This window comes from Electrophorus electricus, unplaced genomic scaffold (genome assembly GCF_041902795.1).
Source record: "Electrophorus electricus isolate QZ-2024a unplaced genomic scaffold, ASM4190279v1 Scaffold44, whole genome shotgun sequence".
Taxonomy (NCBI): Eukaryota; Metazoa; Chordata; class Actinopteri; order Gymnotiformes; family Gymnotidae; genus Electrophorus; species Electrophorus electricus.
Window position 1 is genome coordinate 499,200 of NW_027658735.1, and position 24,183 is coordinate 523,382.

The following is a 24,183-nucleotide window of genomic DNA, read 5'->3' on the forward strand; positions in this document are numbered from 1 at the left end:
ACATGAGTCAACTAAATCCTTAGTCAGAGAATGATATTCTGTCTTTGCTGCTTACATGATCAGCTTCTTTCAAATAGCCATGTAAACTTAGTCAACTTAGTTATTTAGGAATAACATCAAACTACATGTGGGCCATCAGATCCTGTTTGCCCTTGAAGACCCACTCACAATCTCTGCCCAAGTCAGAGACTATTTAGAGCTATTATCTTAATTCCAGCACTGGACATGCATTACCTTGCACAGTTTCACAGCTCTGGCACTGCAATCAACAATGCATACGTCTTAACTAAGAAGGCAACAGTTCAAATGGAAAACCTACTTCCTCTCTGGGAGTGAAGGAAGCCAGCTGCTTGATCTTCAGTGTCTGGTTGAGTCTTGGATGCATCAAGCACAGGGACACCAGCTGATACCCCATGGTTGAGGTGCTCCATATATTGTGCAAGGATCGGTTCGTTATAATCACCATTCCGCATTTTTTAACAGCAGCAACAGCATAAAATGGTTCAGTTAAGGGTGCATCATTGGAAGACTTTCACTAAAATATGTCCTCACCATGTCTCAAATACAGCAATACCTCTTAGAAGCCATTGTACTGCACACAGAATGGACAGTCCCAGCAGTTTCTGTTCCCATATGGAACCTCAGTGTTTTGATTACAGAAAAAGCAATTCACAATGACATGAACTGGTTTCTTCCTATTGAATAGGGAGTTTATATATATAACTGAATTTGATCAAACTGTAGCAATGATTGTGAGCAAGGATCTTTCATTTTACAGCCTAAAAATGAAAGTGACAAATAAATGTATGTGACAAATAAACCAAACTTGAAACTTTATATAAATAGCTTCCTGTTAAATATACAGTTAATCAGTCATTAAAAACTACATTCTATTAATTAAGAATATTTATGAAAGTTAATTTAATCTAACTAACAATAAATGAACAGTCGAATATTGTAGTTCAAACAGTCCGATAGCTGTAGTAATGGCTTACCTCATTTTGCTTATTTAGAGAGAACGATAAATTTGAAAACCCACAGGTTTGTGAATTTGGGTCTCTAAATCATACAAAAGTAGGTTTTCTATTGCTGAACAGTTAGCTAGCTAACAAACTACCAGCACCTAAACGATCAAAGTTGAAAGATGAACAATGAAATGGTTCCACAAGGAAGGGTTTATAGCCCCGAGTTAGACACTCGCTGACCTCAACTATTAGCTAGCTAACCAGCTTATCGCTGTGATAAAGCGATACAATTTTTAACAATGAGGACATGAATAAAGTATCCTTTACAATTTTCACAATATTGTGAAAATTTAATTTGCTGGCATTGGAGGTTATTAAATATTCACAATATCAATAATAATTCCTTGGCTCACAGAATCAGACATTACATTTTTGCTGTTATGGCAGCTGTTATAAAGATCATATTTATACAGAACGCTGTTCAGTTAGTGCTAGTATTGACGAACCATTGCATAACTAATAGCGGTACAGAGACAGAAACATCATGTGTTCAGATGAATAACTGGATGTGTGTGAGACAGTCTGTGAGAGGTTTGCATTTGTGTGTGTTGCATGACTATGAGTGGAAAAACCATATAAAGGTAAAAACATTACCTCTGCAACAAGGATCTCTTCTATTTGAAGGAAAGGTTTAAGTTAGACACAGTCTCCACAGAGTAAGTTAAATCTGTCTGTGTTAAGACCAGTTGACATATCAGTGGTTTATCACTGATTATGCCTGCCACTGAGATACCACAAATTAAGGACTCCAGATTCCAAGACATAGAGTTGTGCAGTGTGAGCCATACATCAATTTGAAAATTTGAAAGTCACGTAATGTGTGCATGGCATAAGCATATCAGCAGGTCCCAAAAACATTTGCTATCAGAAATGATTTCATCATAGAAAAAAACTACAAATTCTAGACTTGAGAATGTGAGCATCAATCCCAGTAACACTCACATACTAAAAGAGCACTCTACCACTTGAGCTAGTTCTCCTAGAGTGGGACTTGTTTGCAGATCGGACAAAAGCTGAAGACACAGTGGAATGGCAATTCTCTAGGAGATCATACCAAATTCTGATATGCTATGCAAACACTATAAAATGTGAGCTATGTTCGATCTGGCAGCCGATGCCTAGGTCCCGCAGGAGTCTGCCTATGTTCAGTTAGAACAGGCATCAGTAAGACAATACTCGCTGTACTCACTCATTATCTTAATACTGTTCATTAAATTAAGTCAGCGGTTTATATTGAGTTTACGTCATTTGGTACGACGACTCTACAGTCTTGAATTGATTTCTGCAGTGTAATATGGATATAAATGTTAAAATGTTCTATTACAGAACACGACACCTATTGCGTTTTATATTTTATATTATATCTCTGATATGACCACTGTAGCATAAAGTTGCGGTTCTAAGTACGTGAAACATTTTGATCGACTGAAATGTAGATGTATGTACATGCAATATATTTGTGAGAATGTAAATCAAACAGCTATTCTTATTCTTATGGCTAGCTAAATAGATTGCAATTTCGTCGTCTTCAAGGCATGGCATGGTGTTTATTCATTCGTTGGCATACAAAATGACGCCTTTTCACGTTGTGGAACTACAAATATGGCGGCCTTTTTTCTTTAGCGTTTTAATGACGTAAAAGCAGAGTCTCACCGTACAGTCGGGCAGGAGGATCTGGACTCATTTATTTCTTCGTATCTTCCGCCATCTAGCGGTCAATAACGGGTAGTCTTGACTTGATTTATATCGCGTAATACTTTGGATATAAATGTTTAAATTTCCTGTTGCAGAACAGACAAAGTATAGTCAACCAGTTCTAACCTTTTGATCAAAACTTGAACTTCAAAGTAGGTGAATCTATTTCCTTAAACCAATCAGATCACAGTTCATTTACATAACATCAATGCTTTGAGTGCTTTAGATATGAGAACATCACAGTGATCTTTCTGCTCACACATCAGTCAGTCTATAATTCTGTATTATGTGTTTCTATAGCTTCTAACTTTCATGAGTTCCTTGAATCTGTGGAGAAAAGTGCAGACCAATGTAGTTTCTTATTTGTGAACATTTATACATTTATTGTAATTTATTTATCATTTAAATGTTTTATCACTTTTACTTTATAGACATAAGGACACAGAAAACAGTTCATATACTGAATGAATTGTTACAAGGTAATATTTTCTAGACTGTGTTTACCATATGTTTTTATTTCTAAACGTTAATGCAGTGTGTTAATCTGTCATACCGAGGCAGAAGGGGTGAATCTGATATACCCCTCTTCCATTGTCAACTATTCAGAGTCCTCCAGTGGAGCTCATACAACTAAAGAAACACATACAGAGGTCACTGGAGGTTCTAAGTTACATCTAAAGTGGTCTAGTAGTGACGTTGCGAGGATAAGCAGGATGCGGGGACGAGGCACGATGAAACGCACTTTTATTTTTGCAAACATGCAAAACATACAACAAAGCTCAAATACTATGCACATCTCAAACACCAACACACGTACTATGACACACGAGACATATATACACCCAAGCCGATTACACATAACAGAGAACAGGTGAACGGCACGAGAGGGTGTGGCAACACAGACGAACACACACACACCAAGATGTTTGAGGAGGGGGCGGGGCCACAACATGACACTAAGCCTGTACACACTGTTCCAACACTACCCTGTAGGGCACCATCTCCATGGAAGTATATTTTTAAAAGCATGTTTGATAACCATATTTATACTGGAACAATTTAATCAAATGAGTTGTGTTTTTTGTTCCTCTCTAAGACGGTTCGGATGCCGATATTGAGATTTGAGTCTGAGCAAGTTGAGAAACCCACTGTGAGGGTTTCTGGGTGCTCTGGAGGAGCACCCAGAAGTCGTACACCTGCACCATGCCTGAGACCCCTCTGCCCCTGACACAATTGCCCAGGAATGTGGGCATGTACCTAGACTATGAGGATGGACAGCTGTCTTTCTATTACATACTAACATATCTACATATTTATCGGAAACCTCTGGGAGAAGAAGCTGTATCCCCTCTTTGCGCTGCTGGACAGACACACTTATGACACTGTACTCATCAAAAGCAGCACCAGAGATGCACTGAGTCATATCCCGCTACACACCTCTCAGACCAGCTTGTTTGCACATTTTGTCATAAAACTTAAGATGTCATTTGTTGCTGTTATATATAAAATTACCAAATTAAAAAATAAATAAATCAAAAAGTACTTGTGGCTAGAGAAGCACAGCCAATCACATAAACAAGATATAATGTCAGTAATGTTTGCGGCAGGTGTTTCAAATGTGCCCAGACTCATATTCAAAAATATCCATGTTTCAACAGTTTGAAGGTGGCCATGACACTAACAGTTTGGTGGAAATTCCACAAGATATCAAACTCCACACTCACACGAACTATTCATTCTCCCATTTGGAACAATCCAGGTTTTACCATGAACAAAAATATTAAACTTTACATCTTGGATAGAAAAAGGCATTACAAACCTTAAACATATTTATCCTAAGACTTGTTTCATGTCACGCCCACAACTAGCCCCAAAATATGCTATAGAAAGCCCCCAGTTCCTACAATACCATCAGCTAAGATCACCTATGTGTTCAAAAATCAATTCCGATACCTACATCCTTATCAGAATTTATAAACAAGCATTCTTAATACAAAAAACCTATTATCTAAGATATACAAAATAATAGTGAAATCAAATCTCACAGTTACTCTCCCATCGAGACAATAGGAGGAACATTTATTACTAGCCCCCGACGCTGCAGTTTGGATTAAAATGTGTAATAATAATTACCACATGACAGCAACACTAACCTACAATGCATTCAGTACAAAATAATACAGAGTACATTATACTACACATTGGATGTTTAAAATTGGTTTCACAAGCTCAGCAATCTGTACATACTTTACTCAAATCACAGTTGACGATTACATTCACGCCACGTGGCAGAGCACACCTATCAAGCAATTTTGGCAAGTCGTCATCAAGTTCGAGTTCAAGTTCAAGTGGTTTTATTGTCATTTCAGGTATATATACAAGTACACAACAAAAACGAGACAACGTTCCTCCAGGGCCATGGTGCAACATAAAAACAACAGTGCAACAGACAACATGCTACACAAGTGCAAACAGTCCAATATAGTGCATCACCAACATATCCCATGCTTTAAATAACCATATCCATCCAACACCATCTTTATGTCTCCTAGGAGACATATCATCAACCAATATGACAGGATACTATGTATAACATTATTATATTGATATAATAAAAATATTCTTGCAAAAAAACAACAAACAAAAAAACATACTCATGAACTGGAAAACAAAAAATAATATTAGTGTCACCCAATAGAAAAATCTATTGATAGAGTATATATATCAATAGAATAATTCTCAGAATTAATCAATAACAGAACCAATAATCTAGACTGGACACCTTTGATAAAATCCATACAGAGCCAATCCATAAACGATAAATATCACATTCTAATACGTGTACATATACAATCCAACATACATGTACAAACACATAACCATATACATAGATATATACATACATACATACACACACACACACACACACACACACACACACACACACACACACAAACACACAAACACACACACACACACACACACACATTATTCCTGTAATGGTGCAGATGGCGAATACTTAAAAATATTATATATACATTTTGCGTTTGTCTGTTCATCTGTCTGTCTTATTTTTAATAATAAAGCTCTAAAGGTCCACTGATGGGGGGTAATAAATTCATATATTTATTTCTCCAGATTTCTAACTCTGAGAGAAAAAAAACGTCCTTTTACAAATTGCACCTCGTTGTGGACCTCGGCTAGGTTTACATTCCAGGTGATTATTTTTAAGTTATAAATAAAAATAAATAAAAAATAAAGTCTAACAGTTCCCGATGAGGCGGTGTGGTGGTAGCAGGCCAAAAAATCAAAATCTTCAAAATGTCGCATGTAATTTACTCTAAATAAAAATATTTAGATATGATTTACATACGAGTTATATTTTTAGGCCTACTAAATGTATACTTTAAATACATTTATTAATTAGCACAGATAATATATCTGCTCTTTATACTTGGATTTCTAACCTACATATTTAAAAATTTAACTGATCTATTTATTTCTGCAGATTTCTAACTCTGAGAGAAAAAGACGTCCTTTTACAAATTGCACCTCGTTGTGGAACTCTACTAGGTTTAATTCCAGGCGAGTATTTTTAAGAGGCTAGATTTGTGCTCACAAGCTGCGATGGTGGTTTTTTCATAGCTTCTAAAAGAAGAGGCTGTGGTCAGGGTGGAGTGAATCTTTGATAACCAAGATTGTTGTTGTTTTGGCCTTCGAATAGACAATGGCATTACCCAGTGTCAGGTCTTTCTCAGTAAACTGCAGAGAATGATATAGAGGGCAAGAAATGGTCAAGCACAGTTTAATTGGGTGTGTGTCTGTGAAAAACACTAGAGCTCTCTGATACATTTTTGGTTCAAGATTTAAATAAGATTTAAATGCAAATAAACTGCAAACACAATTACTTTTAGAAGTATCATCCAGTTTGTTTTCACAATTGCCAAAATGTAATGAATCACAGCCAGTGTTCTAAAACAGAGCTGGAATGTATTCCTGGCTGATGTGCCCTGTTTCTGGTTATATAAAAAAATAAAAAAAAATTAAAAAAAAAATTGGTGGATGAATTTTCAATGAAAGTGCTTCACTCAGCAGCCATTAATGATTCTTATATCCAGTATGAATAAATTGAAATTCCTATACTCGTATCAGGTGCAGCAATTATGTGTAACAATTGTGAAGCAAAAAAGCAAAAGCAAAATTGTAATATAACAATATAGGTAATATAGAACTTGATCTAATGATATTAATTAGACTATGCAAATAACACAACTACTTCGGTAGCACATCATTTATGCCTGTTGAATAGGCAGTTTTCTGCTTTGCAGATACTTGAAATCTTTTACTAATCTTTCCCCAAATCCAGTAGGAGCTGCCTTTTACATTAACATGCCAGGATACACACTCACTGGATGTTTAATCTTTCTAGTGGTTAAGCTATATTCTTATAGTCAAGAAAGATATTTTTTAATTATTAATCAGTTAAAAGGATTTCTTACTGTAGGCCTATTATAAACAACATGGAGGAAATAAAAATAAAAATACTTGAGTTAGACAGTGGACACAGGTTGCTAATAAATCAAGTAAATGAAACTGGATGGACTGCTTAATTATGTAACAACACAACATTTATGGCGACAAAGATGTTTCACACATACATTCTTACGTGATGCTGACCTCGATATCCATATTTCACATTGATACTGTAACACTATAGATGAACCTAAACCTCACATTCTCGTCACGTTGATAAGCTTTTTGAAAGTTTGATCATGATCAAAGATCATGATCTTTGTTTTCTAAGTGTGTTTCCAAATTGCCTTTGACTGCTGTATGCCTAATTGCGGCATTTAGCACCTCATTTCGTCTCTAATTTTTGACATGTACTCTTGACATAAGTCTTGCATAAGTGGAAAGTCGATCAGCCCCCATTTAAAAATGGTAAGCTTTTACTGTCACGTTAATAACATCACGCACACGCACACATAATGCTTCGACTGTCCAACACTTTAAATATCTTTTGCACATTATGGAGTGTGAGCATAGTTACCAGTTCCCTTCATGCAAAAGGGTTGTCTTAGGTTACTGTAAAGTCTAATGCACATTTGGAATTATTAAAAGTAGTTTATAATCAATACGAAATTTTACTGGGAGCCAAAGTAAAGTAGCTAAGATATGATTGATGTGATCAAATTTTCTAGCTCTATTAAGAACTATGGCTGCTGCATTTTGAACTCGCTAGGCACTTTAGGCACTTAATAGCACAGCTAGATAGTAAGGGATTACAGTAGTCCAATATTGAAGCAATAAATGCATGGACTACCTTTTCTGCATTATGTGTGGAGAGCATGCTCCTAATTTTTGAAATGTTTCTAAGGTGGAGAAAGGGGGTCCTAGAAACATTATTTATTTACGTGAGCTTCGAACGAGAGACTGGGATCCATAACTCCAAGATCTTTAACTGTTAGAGAAGATGTGATTGGGAGACCATTGAGGTTCATTGAGTAATTAGAGAGTGGAGACGTAGCTGACTCTGGGCTTAATAGAAATACCTCTGAATGTCTCTGAATGTTAGAAATTAATTAAAAATACTAATGTCAATGTATTTACAACGCATGTATTTAGGACGTAATTTTTTCAATCACAACAAAATATGTTGTTGTATTTTTTGCATTATGCTTACTACAGAATTAACAGTCAACTGTTCAGTGACTTTGCATGCAGAGTTGTAACACTGCTTATTACTAGAACTGTGGCTAGAATCAAAATCAACGCTAGTGTCGTTCCTAAATCCCCAATCAGCTAGTCGTAAAGTTAACATTCAAATAGAAAATAAAGATGCAGACTTCAGAATTAGTTAAAGAGAATAGCTGAGAGAATAGAATAAATTATCCGTTACTACCCCTGTCTTTTATCATCCCTCCATCCCTCCATCCCATGCCATCTTCCTCTATTATTTGCTTTTCTATTTTGTTCTGGTATCTCCTTATCTCTTTTTAAAAAAAACATTGGCCAAAAGACTAACGAAAACACTGACATACTTAAGACCTTTAATATTTTTTTAAAATATAACATTAAAAGGAGAATGTTACTTATTTCACCCTGACTGTCCACTTATATATCTGTTTTGAGTATGATTTTCCTTGTTCAAGTGAAAACAGTAACAAATGTAGCATGCTTTGATAAAATCCATCCTCATGTAAAAGATGTATTGTCCCAATCATAGTAAGTGAAAACTATGACATAAAAAACTTTCTTTACCTAATATAAGCAGGCAATTATCTTTTAATTTGACCTACCCCAGTAAATCACGGTATCTAAGTTGATGAATAACAGGAATAATCACAAACTTCTAATGAAGCAAAGTAATATATAATTACAATTATAAAGGACTAATTTGGTTTGTCTCCCCCAAAGCCATTAGAATGTTCTTTATATAACAAGTGAAAATGACCTACACCAATGTGATATACAAACCAATCCTGCTTTTATTACACAGAAGAGCTGAGCAATTATGGGGAGGCACCCTAAAAAGTTGAGGGTGGAATTACCTGTCAATAAACAAAGTACAGAATAGAAAAGCAAAACTATTCTGTTGCATCGTCTTTGAAATGACTCTGCAAGGAAAATGTTGATATGAATAAATGCTTGCATTCCTTTCTGATACAAGTCAAAAAATATCTTTAAAGTGGCTCAAACATAAGAACTATGTGCATTCCTTCAAAAACATATACAAACCAATGAAAAAATCTCCCCTAATATGTGTATATACACAAGTGTCTGTGGGAGCCCCAAAGCTATATTATGCATTCAAATAACAAAATATATATCACAGTCCCTACAAAAAATGAAAGTAAAAAAGCTAACAAACAACAAAAAGGGGAAAATCATAAATGAAAATATCCCAAAAATAATTTACTAATGTCATGTTTGTAAGCAGCCCTGCTTTCCTGCTTCCTAAAATGGTGACATATTTTAGGTACTCAGGCCACTGGAAACAAAAATATACACAGCAGTTCCTCCACACATTTAGAGGAACCTGATTTTTTGTTAGATAAATATGTGTCGGTTATGACCGTTAAAAAGACCTGAACAAAAAAAAATGTTTGGATTTTTATTCGCTGTCACCTTTCATCACGGGCAACATAAAAATTCACACTACTGCAATATCGCTAACATGTTACTGGCATGCGAATAAGACACCTGAGCACAGAGAGAAACCCAGTGTTATGATTACAGTTGACATTGGAACTAGCTAGATAGCTCATATTAAGACACTTCTTTGGAGAACACGTGCTAAAGTGTTTTCCCCACAATCTATATGCATAATTTATTTGCCAACTGTGACCAGAGAGAGAACATACCTTACTCACAGCCTAGGACATGCATGGATTTTGATGAGGACTGCATATGCCTGGGATCAATTCAAACACGTCATGACGATGATATAAAACCTGATGAAACAAGCTTGACAAGCAGCAGTTCCGTTTTTCCGTGAAACTATCAAGCACAGATGAAGACGTTTCTATGGTTATCTCGGTTTCATAAATATTAGCCTATAGAGTTGGGCTTAGTACGTGAATAAAAGATGGAATTAAACATGCATAAATTACGGTGTCCTGGAAAACCCATCGTGCTGCAAATACACAAAGCATATTCATCAAAGTGGTAACACACTTTAGAAATGCGGTACAAATTTAGAAAACGCATACAACTTCAGGAACAAATCCTGTCACAACACAACGGAAGTGCAGTTTCCGGAGGACACGGAAAGGGGCGGACTTCTATGAGATTAGCGTGAAGTCTATTGGAAGTAGTGACAACTGAGTAAAAAGGGTTGTTTTTTTTCCAGTTACCACGGTGTTATCAAGGGTAGGTATGTGATACAGAATGGAAGACTGACCTATTCATGCTCTGCATTCTTGCATATTTATTTATACATAAGGCAGCCTTAAAAACATGGGATGGAAATCCCATTTAACAAAATATGCACTGTTTTACAGTCAGAGTGAAATAAGTAACATTCTCCTTTTAATATATATATTTTAAATGTTAAAATTCTTAACTATGTCAGTTAAGCTGCCAAAAATGCCCCTTTTGAAATTTGTATTTCTAATGTCACAAGAACACTTTATTGACCTATCTCTGCCTATTCAGCCTATAGAGGTTTAGCACACCCACTTAAATTGCCTTTCTCAGGCATTTCAGCTCTGAGTACCTTTTGAATGAAGCACAATACAGGGCAGCCAATCATAAAGGAGCTCATTTATCTTACATCCGTCTTAAAGGTGCAGTAGCAACAGGTGCCTGTTGAATTCCAAGCGATATATATAGAGAGGTTGGAAATTGGTTGTGTAAAAAAAAAAAAAAACAGGCTGAAAACGAGTCGTTTCCGCTCTGTGAATTGGGAGAAAGGGACAGTGTGTGGAAGCCCAACCCCAGTCATATAGGTTTGCTTCTAACAGTACCATTACCATCACCCACTCTGTTGCACTAGTTTGAGTGTATTAGAACTAGTAGCAATGCTGAAGCATTACATGTATCTATAACAAATATTCTGACCATGATGAAGTGATAGGTTTGTTAAGGCAAACTGTGTATGCAATACATGTTGCTTAGGTCACTTGCTCCAATTGTACACAACTCTAAAGCTACACAACTGTACATTAGTTAAAGTCTACACAGTGTCAGTCATGTGAAGTACAACTGAAAGTTCCCCTGTTGTATTCTTCCAACAATCAAGTTCTGCGTAAGTGGGGGCAAAATAATATGAGCTTCACATCAAAGAACATTTTAAACAAATGGACTGTATGTACATCTTTTTTCTAATGTTACAATTGGAGTCTAAAGTTATATCTCTTATCAGTGGAGGATGCACTTGCTCAAACCTTTTCTTTAGATTCCTTTTGTACACACTACAGACTGTGACCTCGAGATGCTTGAATGAATGTTGAACATTCACACTTGTGTATGAGTGCCGATTGTTAGCTAATGCATCATGATGAGCCTATCCTTTTTGAGTTACTTACTGAGATCATTCTCATAGCAAGTTCATTACACCTTGTGTACTCGATGTAGTGCGGTGAGCAGTTTCAATCTTAGTTACAATCTTAGTTATCAAAGACTCACTCCACCGACCAAAGCCTCTTCTCTTAGACAACATGACAAAACCATCGCAGCTTGAGAGCAAAAATCGAGCCTCGTAAGAGGTGTTATGTTCCATAGGCAGATTGACATCTTAATGCGATACACATGAACTCAATTTTCTTTGCATACATGTACATTGCACTTGTAATGTTTCTGATATTGCTTCTCTCCTGAATAGCTCAGTCAGTAGAGCATCAGACTTTTAATCTGTGGTCCCTGTTCAAGTGAAAATATTGTTCTTTGCCACTAAAGTGCGCTTGATAAGTTTCTTGAAATACCTCTAGATCAACCTCAGTCAAGGGACAGGACCCTGTTGCCTTGAGCCTTGCCGATTAAACTGACATTTCACATCCGTTTCCCCCAGCTGTGATGCTGTGCATTGGCTGTCATCCCAGGTTAGGCTAGCTAGTTCTGCTGGCAAGCTTGAAATATCAAAATCCTTCCTACTTAAAAAAAAAAAAAATCACTTCTGAGCCTATCCTTTTTGAGTTAATTACTGAGATCATTCTCACAGCAAGTTCATTAGACCTTGTTCACTCATTGTAGTTCGGTGAGCAATTTCTATATTGGATGAGAGAAGGAGCAGACTTGTTCAAGTCACAGAATCCATTCACACTTAAACAACAGGAGCTTGTCAGTGGAGGGTATACTTGCTCACACCTTTCTTTTCAATTCCTGTTGCATAAGGGAATAAGGGACAAGGGAAGTCATTTTGGAACAAACCTGTGAGGCAACTGTCTTTGAGGCAAAGTGTCTGTATCCAGGGAAGAACATGCGCATGTTCAAGTGCTTGCCCTGTACTTCATTCTCTGAAGTTTACTGAGAAAGACCTGACAGCAGTTGAACACGTTTGGTTGTTGTCTGCTACCTTGTCTCTGTCTCTCTCTGTGTTCGCATGATAGGCACCACTGCATGCCATGCACCAGGCCTCCTTTCTTGTGAGGCTGTCCCTCATGACATCTATGGAGTGCATAATTGAAGACTAAGTGAAAGGATTCCCTTAAGATCTGAATACCTTTGGTTGTTGTCGTACATCGTCTCTGTCTCTCTCTCTATGTGTTAAATGCAAACTGCTCAGGTCATGGTTTTGACAGCTTCTAGTATTTTCACTAGATCCAAAGCAGTGTCAAACCTGTTTTTACATTTAAATGTTTTCACTTGGTTTTACATTTTAATGTTAACAAAATAAGATACAATACACATTATAAATGTTAGATAGCTACATATTTGTACTTCTTGTACAAACTAAGAAAATAATAGAACACTAATTTAGTTATGTGACATATTGACACCTGAGCAAGACATGGGTGAGGGATAAAAAGGCAGGATATTAGTCACACAAAGCACTGCCAAAAAGTTTTAAAAACACAGATGTGGGGAAGCTCATGAAGACAGGCTCAGCTTTAGTCCACAGTATGCTAAATGGGAAACACTGGAGGATGGTACATGAGGGGTTTAAATAGGGAGAGAGTTAATTAGAAGCAGGTGATCGTGATGGTTGATAAGTGTGTGATTGTGAACCGAGCAGTGGTCGTGGTAGGTGATTTGTGCGGATATGTGTGTACGTGTCTATGTCTGCGTTCCTGGTTCGGTGCGGACCAGAACCTGACAACTTGTTTCCACTTGATATCAGAATTAGTTGAAGAGAATAGCTGGTCCTGTCCTTTATTGCAACTTAAATATAAACATGCTTTTGAGGGACCCTCTGGAGAATGTCTGAGGGGTACACAAGAGTTTAATTCTTATAAACTTTTTCAAGGGCAATTATGTAAACAACCCTCCTTTTTTTTCCATATTGTTCTTTGAAGTTTCCACCATTATGCTCAAATTACACATGACATTATAAAAGCTAGTCACCTATGAACCTGCGGGCTTATATAGAAGGGAAAATAAACTATGGACTATTTGTGCTCTGCATTCTTGCGTATTTATTTATGCTAGGCTGTACATAATGCAGCCTTAAAAACATAGGATAAAAATCCCCATGTAACACAATTCAGGTTCTGTCTAAATACATGGCTAGCTAGCTAGTTATTTTACAATCCCATTTAGAACATATATCGTCGTGAATGTCCTGAACAAAACACGCTGTACCTAATCCCCATAAATGACATATCTCTCAATGAATAAAAACTTGTATGCTTCAACAGTATACAGTGGTAGAAATGGCGATCACCTTTAAAAGGATTTCTTACTGTAGGCCTATTATAAACAACATGGAGGAAATTAAAATAAAAATACTTGAGTCAGGTGTCTGTTGAATTCCGAGCGATATATATATAGAGGTTGGAAATTGGTTGTCTAAAAATGAATTGTGATTGTTAAGTTACATAGATGTAAGTGGACATGAAAAAATAGTGTGGGTGCCAAGTATGGTGATTGTATTTTTAAAGCTGTAGGAAATGTTACATTCAGAATGTTTGTGAGACAAAAAAAAATAAGATATAATTACTATCCATGGTATAATTGACTGTGTTGCAGACAACATAGGCAGGGATTAGACTGAAAAATGTCAGAGTATTTCTTTATTGCTGTCATCAGAGGTTATGCAGCCATATCCTCCCGAGCAAGTACGGCTTCTAATCCTAACAGTTTGGCCGCCTGCAGACACAAATACCGTGTTGAGCAATATTTAATTACATCTACTTGAAATGCATATTTAATTGCATTGTTAGTATTTATGGAAAACAAGTGTTAGGATTGCTCTGCTGCATTGCAGACTTTCTCACTCTAGCAACTGTGGATTCCATCTCCTCAATCAGTTGGCCCATATCATGTTCACAGGAACCATATTCCATCTTTATAATAGAATTCAGTTTCACCTCCAACTATGAAGAGAAACAGTGTTAAGCAATATTTAATTACATCTACTTGAAATGCATAGTTCATAGCATTGTGAGAATTTATGGAAAACAAGCGTTAGGATTGCTCTGCTCCACTGCAGACTTTCTCACTTTAGCAAACACGGCTTCCAGGTCCTCAATACACTTATCCCTCTCATTGACATTCATATCTTTAGGTTCCACCTGTAGATATGAGTAGAAATATTGTTGAACAGTATTTAAATACATTTAATTGAAATATGACTTTAATTACATTTTGATACATTTGTAATTTATAATTTGTATTGGACTGGAAAGGAAACAAATACAATTTTTATCGCATAGCCGTTACCACATAGCCTGCAGGCCTAATGATGTAAAAATGTGCCCCCAAACATCAAATGTTCAACAGAAATAACAGGACCTGACACACTAAGGTACCGTAGACCCATTCAAATTGTGCTATTGGAATAATAAATTCCAATGCATTCAGTCATTTTAGCTAGTGTTGATTTTGATTCTTGCCACAATTATACTAATAATCAGTGTTACAACTCAGCATGCAAAGTCACCGAACAGTCGACTGTTAATTCTATAGTAAGGAGAATGTAAAACAAACAAACAAAAAACCCACCAACAGTATTTTTTTTTCCTGTAACTGACAAAGATTGCATATGCTAAATGTATGCTTTTAATAGGACAAGACAATGAAAGCCAGCCAAACAACCAAACAATCAGCTCAGAGCTTATTATGAGGGAGGACTAGATGAGAGAGAACTTTGACCTGTGGAGTGGATGACGCGAAGCAGCGGCCTGCAGCCGATCAGGGGCTCGGGCTGTGGGACTGAACGGCTTACCTGTGGAGCAGTAGGGGTAGTGCAGGGACGTCCCACTGGTGGGCTTGTGTTCTGGCTAATGCCTACTCCTGACATGATCTCCTCTGTGATATCCTTGCCATCCTGGTTAGGGTCTCGGATACGGATCTTAGCGAACAGCAAGTTATTTGCATCTAGTCAATCCACAATTAAATTAATTTCACATCTGAGGCATGGGGAATACTCACTGTTTTCTTTACCCTCTTAGTGGGTGGAGGCTGCTGAGCTGTATGCACTATTATGGATGGAGATTTGGTGTATATGATCTGGCCAGGATAGTATGAAGGCCCTGCCACTAGTGGTGACCAAAAAAAAGCACTGGTTTCAGTTAGAGAGCAAAAGAAAAACCAGTTTCAGCCAGCAGGAATACCCAGAAGAAAGGTCTCTTTATCAGTGAGAGCACGCATGTAGGTTTCCCAGGTGGGGGTAGAGAAAGCGAAGTCCAAACTCACCATATGCTAGTGGGCAGTCTGCAGGAAAGAGCCCAGGGTAGAATGTACTGGGTCCTGTGGGCTGGACGGAGTACTGCTGGGGATGTCCCACGTAAGGAAGGCCACTGTGGTGATACTGAGAATGAAACAGAACAGCAGAGGTAAAGGGCCTAGCACCAGACATGGCCATTCATATAGGACACTCCTAAAAGAGATATTCAAAGCAGTAAACAAACAAAAAATACAAAAACATTTAGTTTTTACACTGAAAAAAAACTAAACTAGAACTTCTCATTTCTGCTTCCAAGATAAAACATATTTTTATCTACACATTTTAGGAGCAGTTTATTTATTGCTGGCCAACCTGTTTATAGACAGATTTTCAACCCATTTGCTACACTGTGTACATATTTGCACAGGCGCTTTTCTCTGCTCTGGGTACCTGAGGCACGTAGTACTGGAGTACGTAGTACTGGCCGGTCTGGGATGAGGTGAAGGGCATGGGTGTCAGGAACATCATGATGGGCTGGCTGGACACGGGTCGAAAGGAAGCGCTGTTACTTGGAACGGCAGGCTGGGCTGTCTGCATCTGAGGGATCTGGAAAAGCTGGGAGAGGAGAGGAGTGGAGAGTGAGGGTCACAGAGCAGCGTGGCGTATGCCGCAGCAGCCGACTCAGACGCTCGGAGTGAAGACTTTAGTCAAGAGTTGAGTCGTGGACTCTACAGCAGTTGTACTGGGAATGTTGAGGAGATATATACATTAAAAAAAAAAGTTTAAAATTTAAGGGATTTTGAATGTCCTATTATGCTAGGCATGCAAGATACAAAAAGAAAACCTTTCAAGAGTCTGTTTCACATGCATGGCACTAATACAAGGGTGAATGAACTAGCATGAAAAATTAAACAATTACAATGACGGATGCAGCTAATTAGCCATGATTGCAGGAGAGGGGATATATATGTAAAAGACAACTAATCTTGAATGTAAATTTGTACCGATAACCTGAGTCTATCAAAGCCAATGCTGACAAAATATGACATGAGCTAGAATTCAGAATGTGACAAACCCCCATCCCAGTTGGCTTTGATGCTCAGAATGGGAACATAGTGAGGGAATTCCTTCTACATGAGAAACAGTAAAATGAGCCTAAGAGGTGATTCTCACATACTGTCTCCCACCGAGCTGTTGCCATCTTAACATTTTCTGGACATAAAATCCTCCCTCCAGCAGTTATGCAGGCAGGCAGAAATGAACCTTTGTATGGGCTCCTGGGTAATGGAGCAGCCATACCATGTCCAAAACAGATTATTAAAAAGCACTGGAGTCCAAAGGAAATATAGAGAAACAGACTAAAAAAGACTAAACATAAAAGACTAAGCATAGGTGCTGGCATCCTCCGAACTGGGGAGCAGAGTGGAGCGCAGGTGCACCACTGAGCTACTGGAATGTCTTTCAATGCATTTTTTGAAGACTGCAAAATTACCTGAATGGATCTCAATCCTCCCTTGAATATTGAAGCAGGAACGAGAGAGAAGCTAGTGGAATAACGCACTAATGGGTGTGGAGGGTCAGAGAGACTGTAACACGCTCACATACACTGGCACACACAATTTAAACAAATCTTTAAACAAATTTAAACCAAACCAAGTTTTGTTTTTTTTTAAATGATGGAATTGAACACTGTTGTTACAGTGGAATTGTGAGGTCAGAGGCAGAGCAAATGTGTTCCACTAACCTTCCTGGCCCTTTAAGTGCACTACTGCAGATAGACTGAAAACAAATTTCACCTAAATAAAATCACACTGTAACACTGAAAACATAAACACAGACAAGCACTGAATGAGTGGTAAAGGGCATTAAAGCCTAAGTATTACATGGAGATCACCGCTCACATTTTCAATTCTTTCCTTTGACAAAACAACTCACATCAACAGCCAAGGCACTGCACTGCCTTTCTAAAAGGAGATGGCAGATGGCACTATCAATTAGCTTCACTCAAAAATGGGAGAAAACAAGGAATGCGGCATGTTATGCGCTGGTGCACATAGTTCGGTCACACGTCTCTGCTATGGTCTTCCAACGTACACTGCCCTTGATATGAGGCAATATGGCCACCTACTGTAAGCTCAACCTTGGGTCACGATATCATGCAGAGCCTTCATAATACCCTATGCTTCTGTGCATGTGCTAGTCAGATTCAAGCTCAAATATCGTCTCTCTCAGCTAGCACAGCCCGGCCTCATCTGTCTACAAAACTTCCAAGCGGTCTCCGGTACACTAGACAAATTTTGCTGTTTTGTATTCACAGAGAACATTTATCCAAGTATGTGTACAGGTCAAAAAGTTGGGATGCGGCTGGGAGACAGGAATCCATCTGCCTCTGAGATTGATGTGTGAGTTGGGGAGGGGAGTGCAGTGGCTAGAACACTAAACTTGGCGAGGTTTTACCACAGGCACACAGAGGAGCATGCAGCATACAGTGGGAGGTGCTGCGCTGCGGCGGCGGACATTAGCTGTTGGTGGGCAGGATGAGAGAGCAAACTGGGGGTGGAGGAGGGTGGGGGGAGCCAGGCAGAGACTGTGGGGGCAGGATGCGTGCAGACGCATGTCACATGCTGCAGGAATCTGGACCATGTTGCTGACAAGTTCAATGAATGTTTTGAAGCCAACTACAGCACATGCATGTCTGTGTTGTATCTGGGCTTGGTGGATTAGGGTCAAGGAAGACTTATTTTTAGCTGAAGATGTCTATCAATAGCAACACACTTAACTGCAGATAACCATATTTACTGCTAAACTTTGGCTGACATCTCAAGTGAGGCGCACTTCATACAGAATGAATACAAGAGTTAATTTACTGTCTTGTGCAGTTCAATATAACAAGCTCATGGTTCATTGCAGGTGGAGCCACCGTCCTTGTTGATTGAAAACTTTAAGAAGCAGAAGCAACAGTCCTATTCCAAGCTAGAGAAAAAAGGCACAGGACTCTCACACAGCAGACTCTGAAATGGAGGATCTCTCACATTAAGGTATGGCTATGCAGCCATGAATTTTTATCTCCAGACATTCTTGTGTGGTTCCTAGATTTTTCCCACATTCCAGTCCTTTTCTCAAGTACACTTTAAATAGAAAATAAAGTAATTAATTGAAGGGAATAGCCGGTGCCATCTTTATTCTGAGCTCAATGTTGCATACAGACGAGGTATTGACCACAGAATGTCTAACAGTCTCAGGTGGGTTCAATATTTATACATTTTCATCAAGTTACAAAACCATTTTTTTTTTAAATTGTACCTTTAGGTGGTATCCTGGCCTCAATCCTGGACTTGCCACAGAGGCCATATTTGGTCATTCTCACTTCCTGCTTACTTCTGAAGCCTAATTTGGTCTTTTACAATTCCTGCCATCATATTATTACATTAATAATTTCATTTTATTACCTCACTTGAGTACACCTCTAGCTGGATATTGAACCACTTGGTTGTAATCCTAAATGAATCATGAATGATACAATCAAAGGATCACTGCTTGAAGCCAAGCAAAAAAGTTAGATTTTTCACATTCACAGACATGAAGAACCAGCAGGACGAATCAAGACTCATGTGAACTGTGTGGGAAAGAGTCACATCCAGACCCACATATGGCCAGCGCAACCAGAAAAGCACAGGTGAGGAAGGCAAGGCTTCTGAGAGCTACCAGCCAAGCAGGTGTGGACAGAAAAGAGGTGCTCTGTAGCAAAGAGAAAGGAAGCTGATTGCTTGGTATGTAAAAGGACAGAAACCTGGAAGCTGGTGTGGATAGTATGAAACCCACCAAAAATGAAAACAACAGCTTCATTTGGAAAGAAAACAAAACAAAAAAAAACAAAAAAAAAACCCCACAAAATGCAGCAAGAGAGAACAGGTCTTTGCTTATCTTAGATAAATCAATGTTTGAAATAATCAATGCTTTAAAAAGCATGGTACCCAGGAACAAAAAAGTAACTAAAAGTATTCAAGTATCCATTTTTTTATATCAATTTTTATCTCTGACAAGGAAGATGTGGAGGGGAACCTGGGAGCCTGTTGGACAGGGTAATGAACTGGATTGCAGGCTCAAACACTGTATGCACTTATATGCACTTGAAGGACAGTGTTCACTACCAGTTCCGTGTACGCCTTTTTTTCTATCGTCACTTTGTATCAACTGGGAAGGAGCAACTGTCATTCACACCCAACAGGAATGCAGCTAGATGTGATCTTGAGAATTCTTGGCTAGAGAATCGCCAAAAACTATCTTAAGCACTTTAGCACCATTCTAAGACAACCATTGACAATAATTACTCACCTTAATGAATTCTTTGTCTGCATCTTGGCTGCATCTGAGCTGGTGGTTGAAAAGCAGGGCCCGCAGCTGTCGGTTCTGGTGCTGGATGTCATACTGCTTAGCTGTCTGACAGGCCCGCACAACTCGTAGGTCTGTTCAAGGTGGCACTTGTACACCTCAATTTCCATCGTAATTGTCCTGTACAACCATTAAAAATTTGACAGAAGTTAAAAAACAGCAGAACGGTTTGTTACAACTGGAAAAAAATAAATAAGAAAATATTGTTTGTTGTTGTACATGAAAGTCAGAGAGCCATGAGGATAAGCCCTCTTGTCCAAAGTTCTGATCAGCAGTTATGACCTCCTAACACTGCAATCAAAATGCACGGGCAAAAGATGCATTACTGAAAAAACACTCTGCACATCTGGATTTCATGTCACCACAGTCAAAGTTGAAGGCTTTGTTCGGTGAAAAGAAAACAAATGTATCAAAGTTGACGTTATACTCAGTAAGAACTCAGTACAGTAAGAAACTGCAAAATACTCAGAAAACTCTGTGCATGAGTCAGTGGCTCAATAGTCCAACTAAAATCAGCCAGGACCACAGTTTAGTTGGGTTAAACATGAGTCAACTAAATCCTTAGTCAGAGAATGATATTCTGTCTTTGCTGCTTACATGATCAGCTTCTTTCAAATAGCCATGTAAACTTAGTTATTTAGGAATAATATCAAACTACATGTGGGCCATCAGATCCTGTTTGCCCTTGAAGACCCACTCACAATCTTTGCCCAAGTCCAGCACTGGACATGCATTACCTTGCACAGTTTCACAGCTCTGGCACTGCAATCAACAATGCATACGTCTTAACTAAGAAGGCAACAGTTCAAATGGAAAACCTACTTCCTCTCTGGGAGTGAAGGAAGCCAGCTGCTTGATCTTCAGTGTCTGGTTGAGTCTTGGATGCATCAAGCACAGGGACACCAGCTGATACCCCATGGTTGAGGTGCTCCATATATTGTGCAAGGATCGGTTCGTTATAATCACCATTCTGCATTTTTTAACAGCAGCAACAGCATAAAATGGTTCAGGTAAGGGTGCATCATTGGAAGACTTTCACTAAAATATGTCCTCACCATGTCTCAAATACAGCAATACCTCTTAGAAGCCATTGTACTGCACACAGAATGGACAGTCTCAGCAGTTTCTGTTCTCATATGGAACCTCAGTGTTTTGATTACAGAACCAGCAATTCACAATGACATGAACTGGTTTCTTCCCATTGAATAGGGAGTTTATATATATAACTGAATTTGATCAAACTATAGCAATGATTGTGAGCAAGGAGCTTTCATTTTACAGCCTAAAAATGAAAGTGACAAATACATGTATGTTACAAATAAACCAAACTTGAAACGTTATATGAATAGCTTCATGTTGAATATACACAGTTAATCAGTCATTACAAACTACATTCTATTAATACAGAATGTTTATGAAAGTTAATTTAATCTAATTAACAATAAATGAACAGTCGAATATTGTAGTTCAAACAGTCCGATAGCTGTAGTAATGGCTTAACTCATTTTGCTTATTTAGAGAGAACGATACATTTGAAAACCCACAGGTTTGTGAATTTGGGTCTCTAAATCATACAAAAGTAGGTTTTCTATTGCTGAACAGTTAGCTAGCTAACAAACTACCAGCACCTAAACGATCAAAGTTGAAAGCTGAACAATGAAATGGTTCCACAAGGAATGGTTTATAGCCCCGAGTTTGACACTCGCTGACCTCAACTGTTAGCTAGCTAACTAGCGTATCGCTGTGATAAAGCGATACAATCTTTAGCAATGAGGACATGAATAAAGTATCTTTTACAATTTTCACAATATTGTTAAATTTAATTTGCTGGCATTGGAGGTTATTAAATATTCACAATATCAATAATAATTCCTTGGCTCACAGAATCAGACATTACATTTTTGCTGTTATGGCAGCTGTTATAAAGATCATATTTATACAGAACCCTGTTCAGTTAGTGCTAGTATTGAGGAACCATTGCATAACTAATAGCGGTACAGAGACAGAAACATCATGTGTTCAGATGAATAACTGGATGTGTGTGAGACAGTCTGTGAGAGGTTTGCATTTGTGTGTTGCATGACTATGAGTGGGAAAACCATATAAAGGTAAAAACATTACCTCTGCAACAAGGATCTCTTCTATTTGAAGGAAAGGTTTAAGTTAGACACAGTCTCAACAGAGTAAGTTAAATCTGTCTGTGTTAAGACCAGTTGACATATCAGTGGTTTATCACTGATTATGTCTGCCACTGAGATACCACAAATTAAGCTTTCCAGATTCCAAGACATACAGTTGTGCAGTGTGAGCCATACATCAATTTGAAAACTTCAAAAGTCACGTAATGTGTGCATGGCATAAGCGTATTAGCAGGTCCCGAAAACATTTGCTATCAGAAAGGATTTCATCATAGAAAAAAACTACAAATTCTAGACTTGAGAATGTGAGCATCAATCCCACTAACACTCACATACTAAAAGAGCACTCTACCACTTGACCTAGTTCTCCTAGAGTGGGACTTGTTTGCAGATCGGACAAAAGCTGAAGACACAGTGGAATGGCAATTCTCTAGGAGATCATACCAAATCCTGCATCCACCCTAAATATTTCATCTAGCTGTGAAGTCAAAAAAGCTTATTCCTGAAATGACAGGAATAGTTCTTGCAGATTCTGATATGCTATGCAAACACTATAAAATGTGAGCTATGTTAGATCTGGCAGCCATTGGCTCTAACTGTCTCTTTTTATTGAGTTAAGCAATGCTTACAGAATAACTTTCTATGGCTTCAAATACTTCCAAGAATTAAACCTTGCAGAGCTCTGTAGCTAGACACATTGTCTCTGTAGGTTTGACATGTTCATTTGACAAACTAGCTAAAATAGCATCTTTTGGTTTGAATAAATTGCCCCTTAGACCCAGACAAAAAATTGCTCAAAATCTTTTTGCTTATTCATGCAGCAATGACACAGATTTCCAAAGAAAGAGGACGTATGGTTAAAGCTAGAAAAAAATGCCTACTCTGTGCTCAGGCAGAAAATCTGATATTTTAAATATGTCCCTAAAAGGTTTATATTCCTTGGCTCACAGAATCAGACATTACATTTTTGTTGTTATGGCAGATTTCATGGTGTAATAGACAGCACTATGTAACTCGCAGCAATAAAGCTCAGTGGACTTTGCAATTGATGATTTCGTCACTGTGTACAACTGCACTGATTTGCTCTTTAACAAAAGCTTCTCCACATTTGCTTTTGAAGTTTAATTCAAAAGTTGGCTGCAGAATAACCATTTGTCAGAGGGAACAATAAGTGTCAACTTTCACCTATGCTCGGTCGAAAAAGTGGCCGTAATCTCGTTGACACCAAGTCTACAATTTCATGGAAAGGTTCCCTTCAGTGCTGCACCAAAAACTGCGAAATGAACAGAGAAAGGCCGATTAGCTCAGTTGGTCAGAGCGTGGTGCTAATAACACCAAGGTCATGGGTTCGATCCCCATATGGGCCATGTGGGTTTTGTTTGATGAATGACCCCTTGTCAACAAACCACCTGTTTGAACTTGTGTTGCTTATAACATTGCTTGTAAATCACAATCTGCTAAGACATGTTCCAAGTACATGAGAGTGTGTTCTTGATTACAAAACTTTACCCCTGGATTTGTGCTTGTTTACAAATCTTGGACAATGCAGAGAAAAGTATGAAATCAGAGGGACTCTGGCATTAGTGTAAGGCTCTCGATCGCTGTGTGAATAGGTCAAAGAAGCCATTCCAGAGGCATGCAGACAACCTGCATCCTCCCCATCAAA

The 24,183-nt window shown here is 38.2% G+C and overlaps 1 non-coding gene across 1 annotated transcript; it reads left to right on the forward strand.

Moving 5' to 3' along the window:
* Positions 1 to 23,810: 23,810 nt before the first annotated feature.
* On the forward strand, positions 23,811 to 23,884 carry trnai-aau (transfer RNA isoleucine (anticodon AAU)). Its single transcript has one exon. It is a non-coding gene; the product is annotated as a tRNA-Ile (tRNA).
* The last annotated feature ends 299 nt before the right edge of the window (positions 23,885 to 24,183 follow it).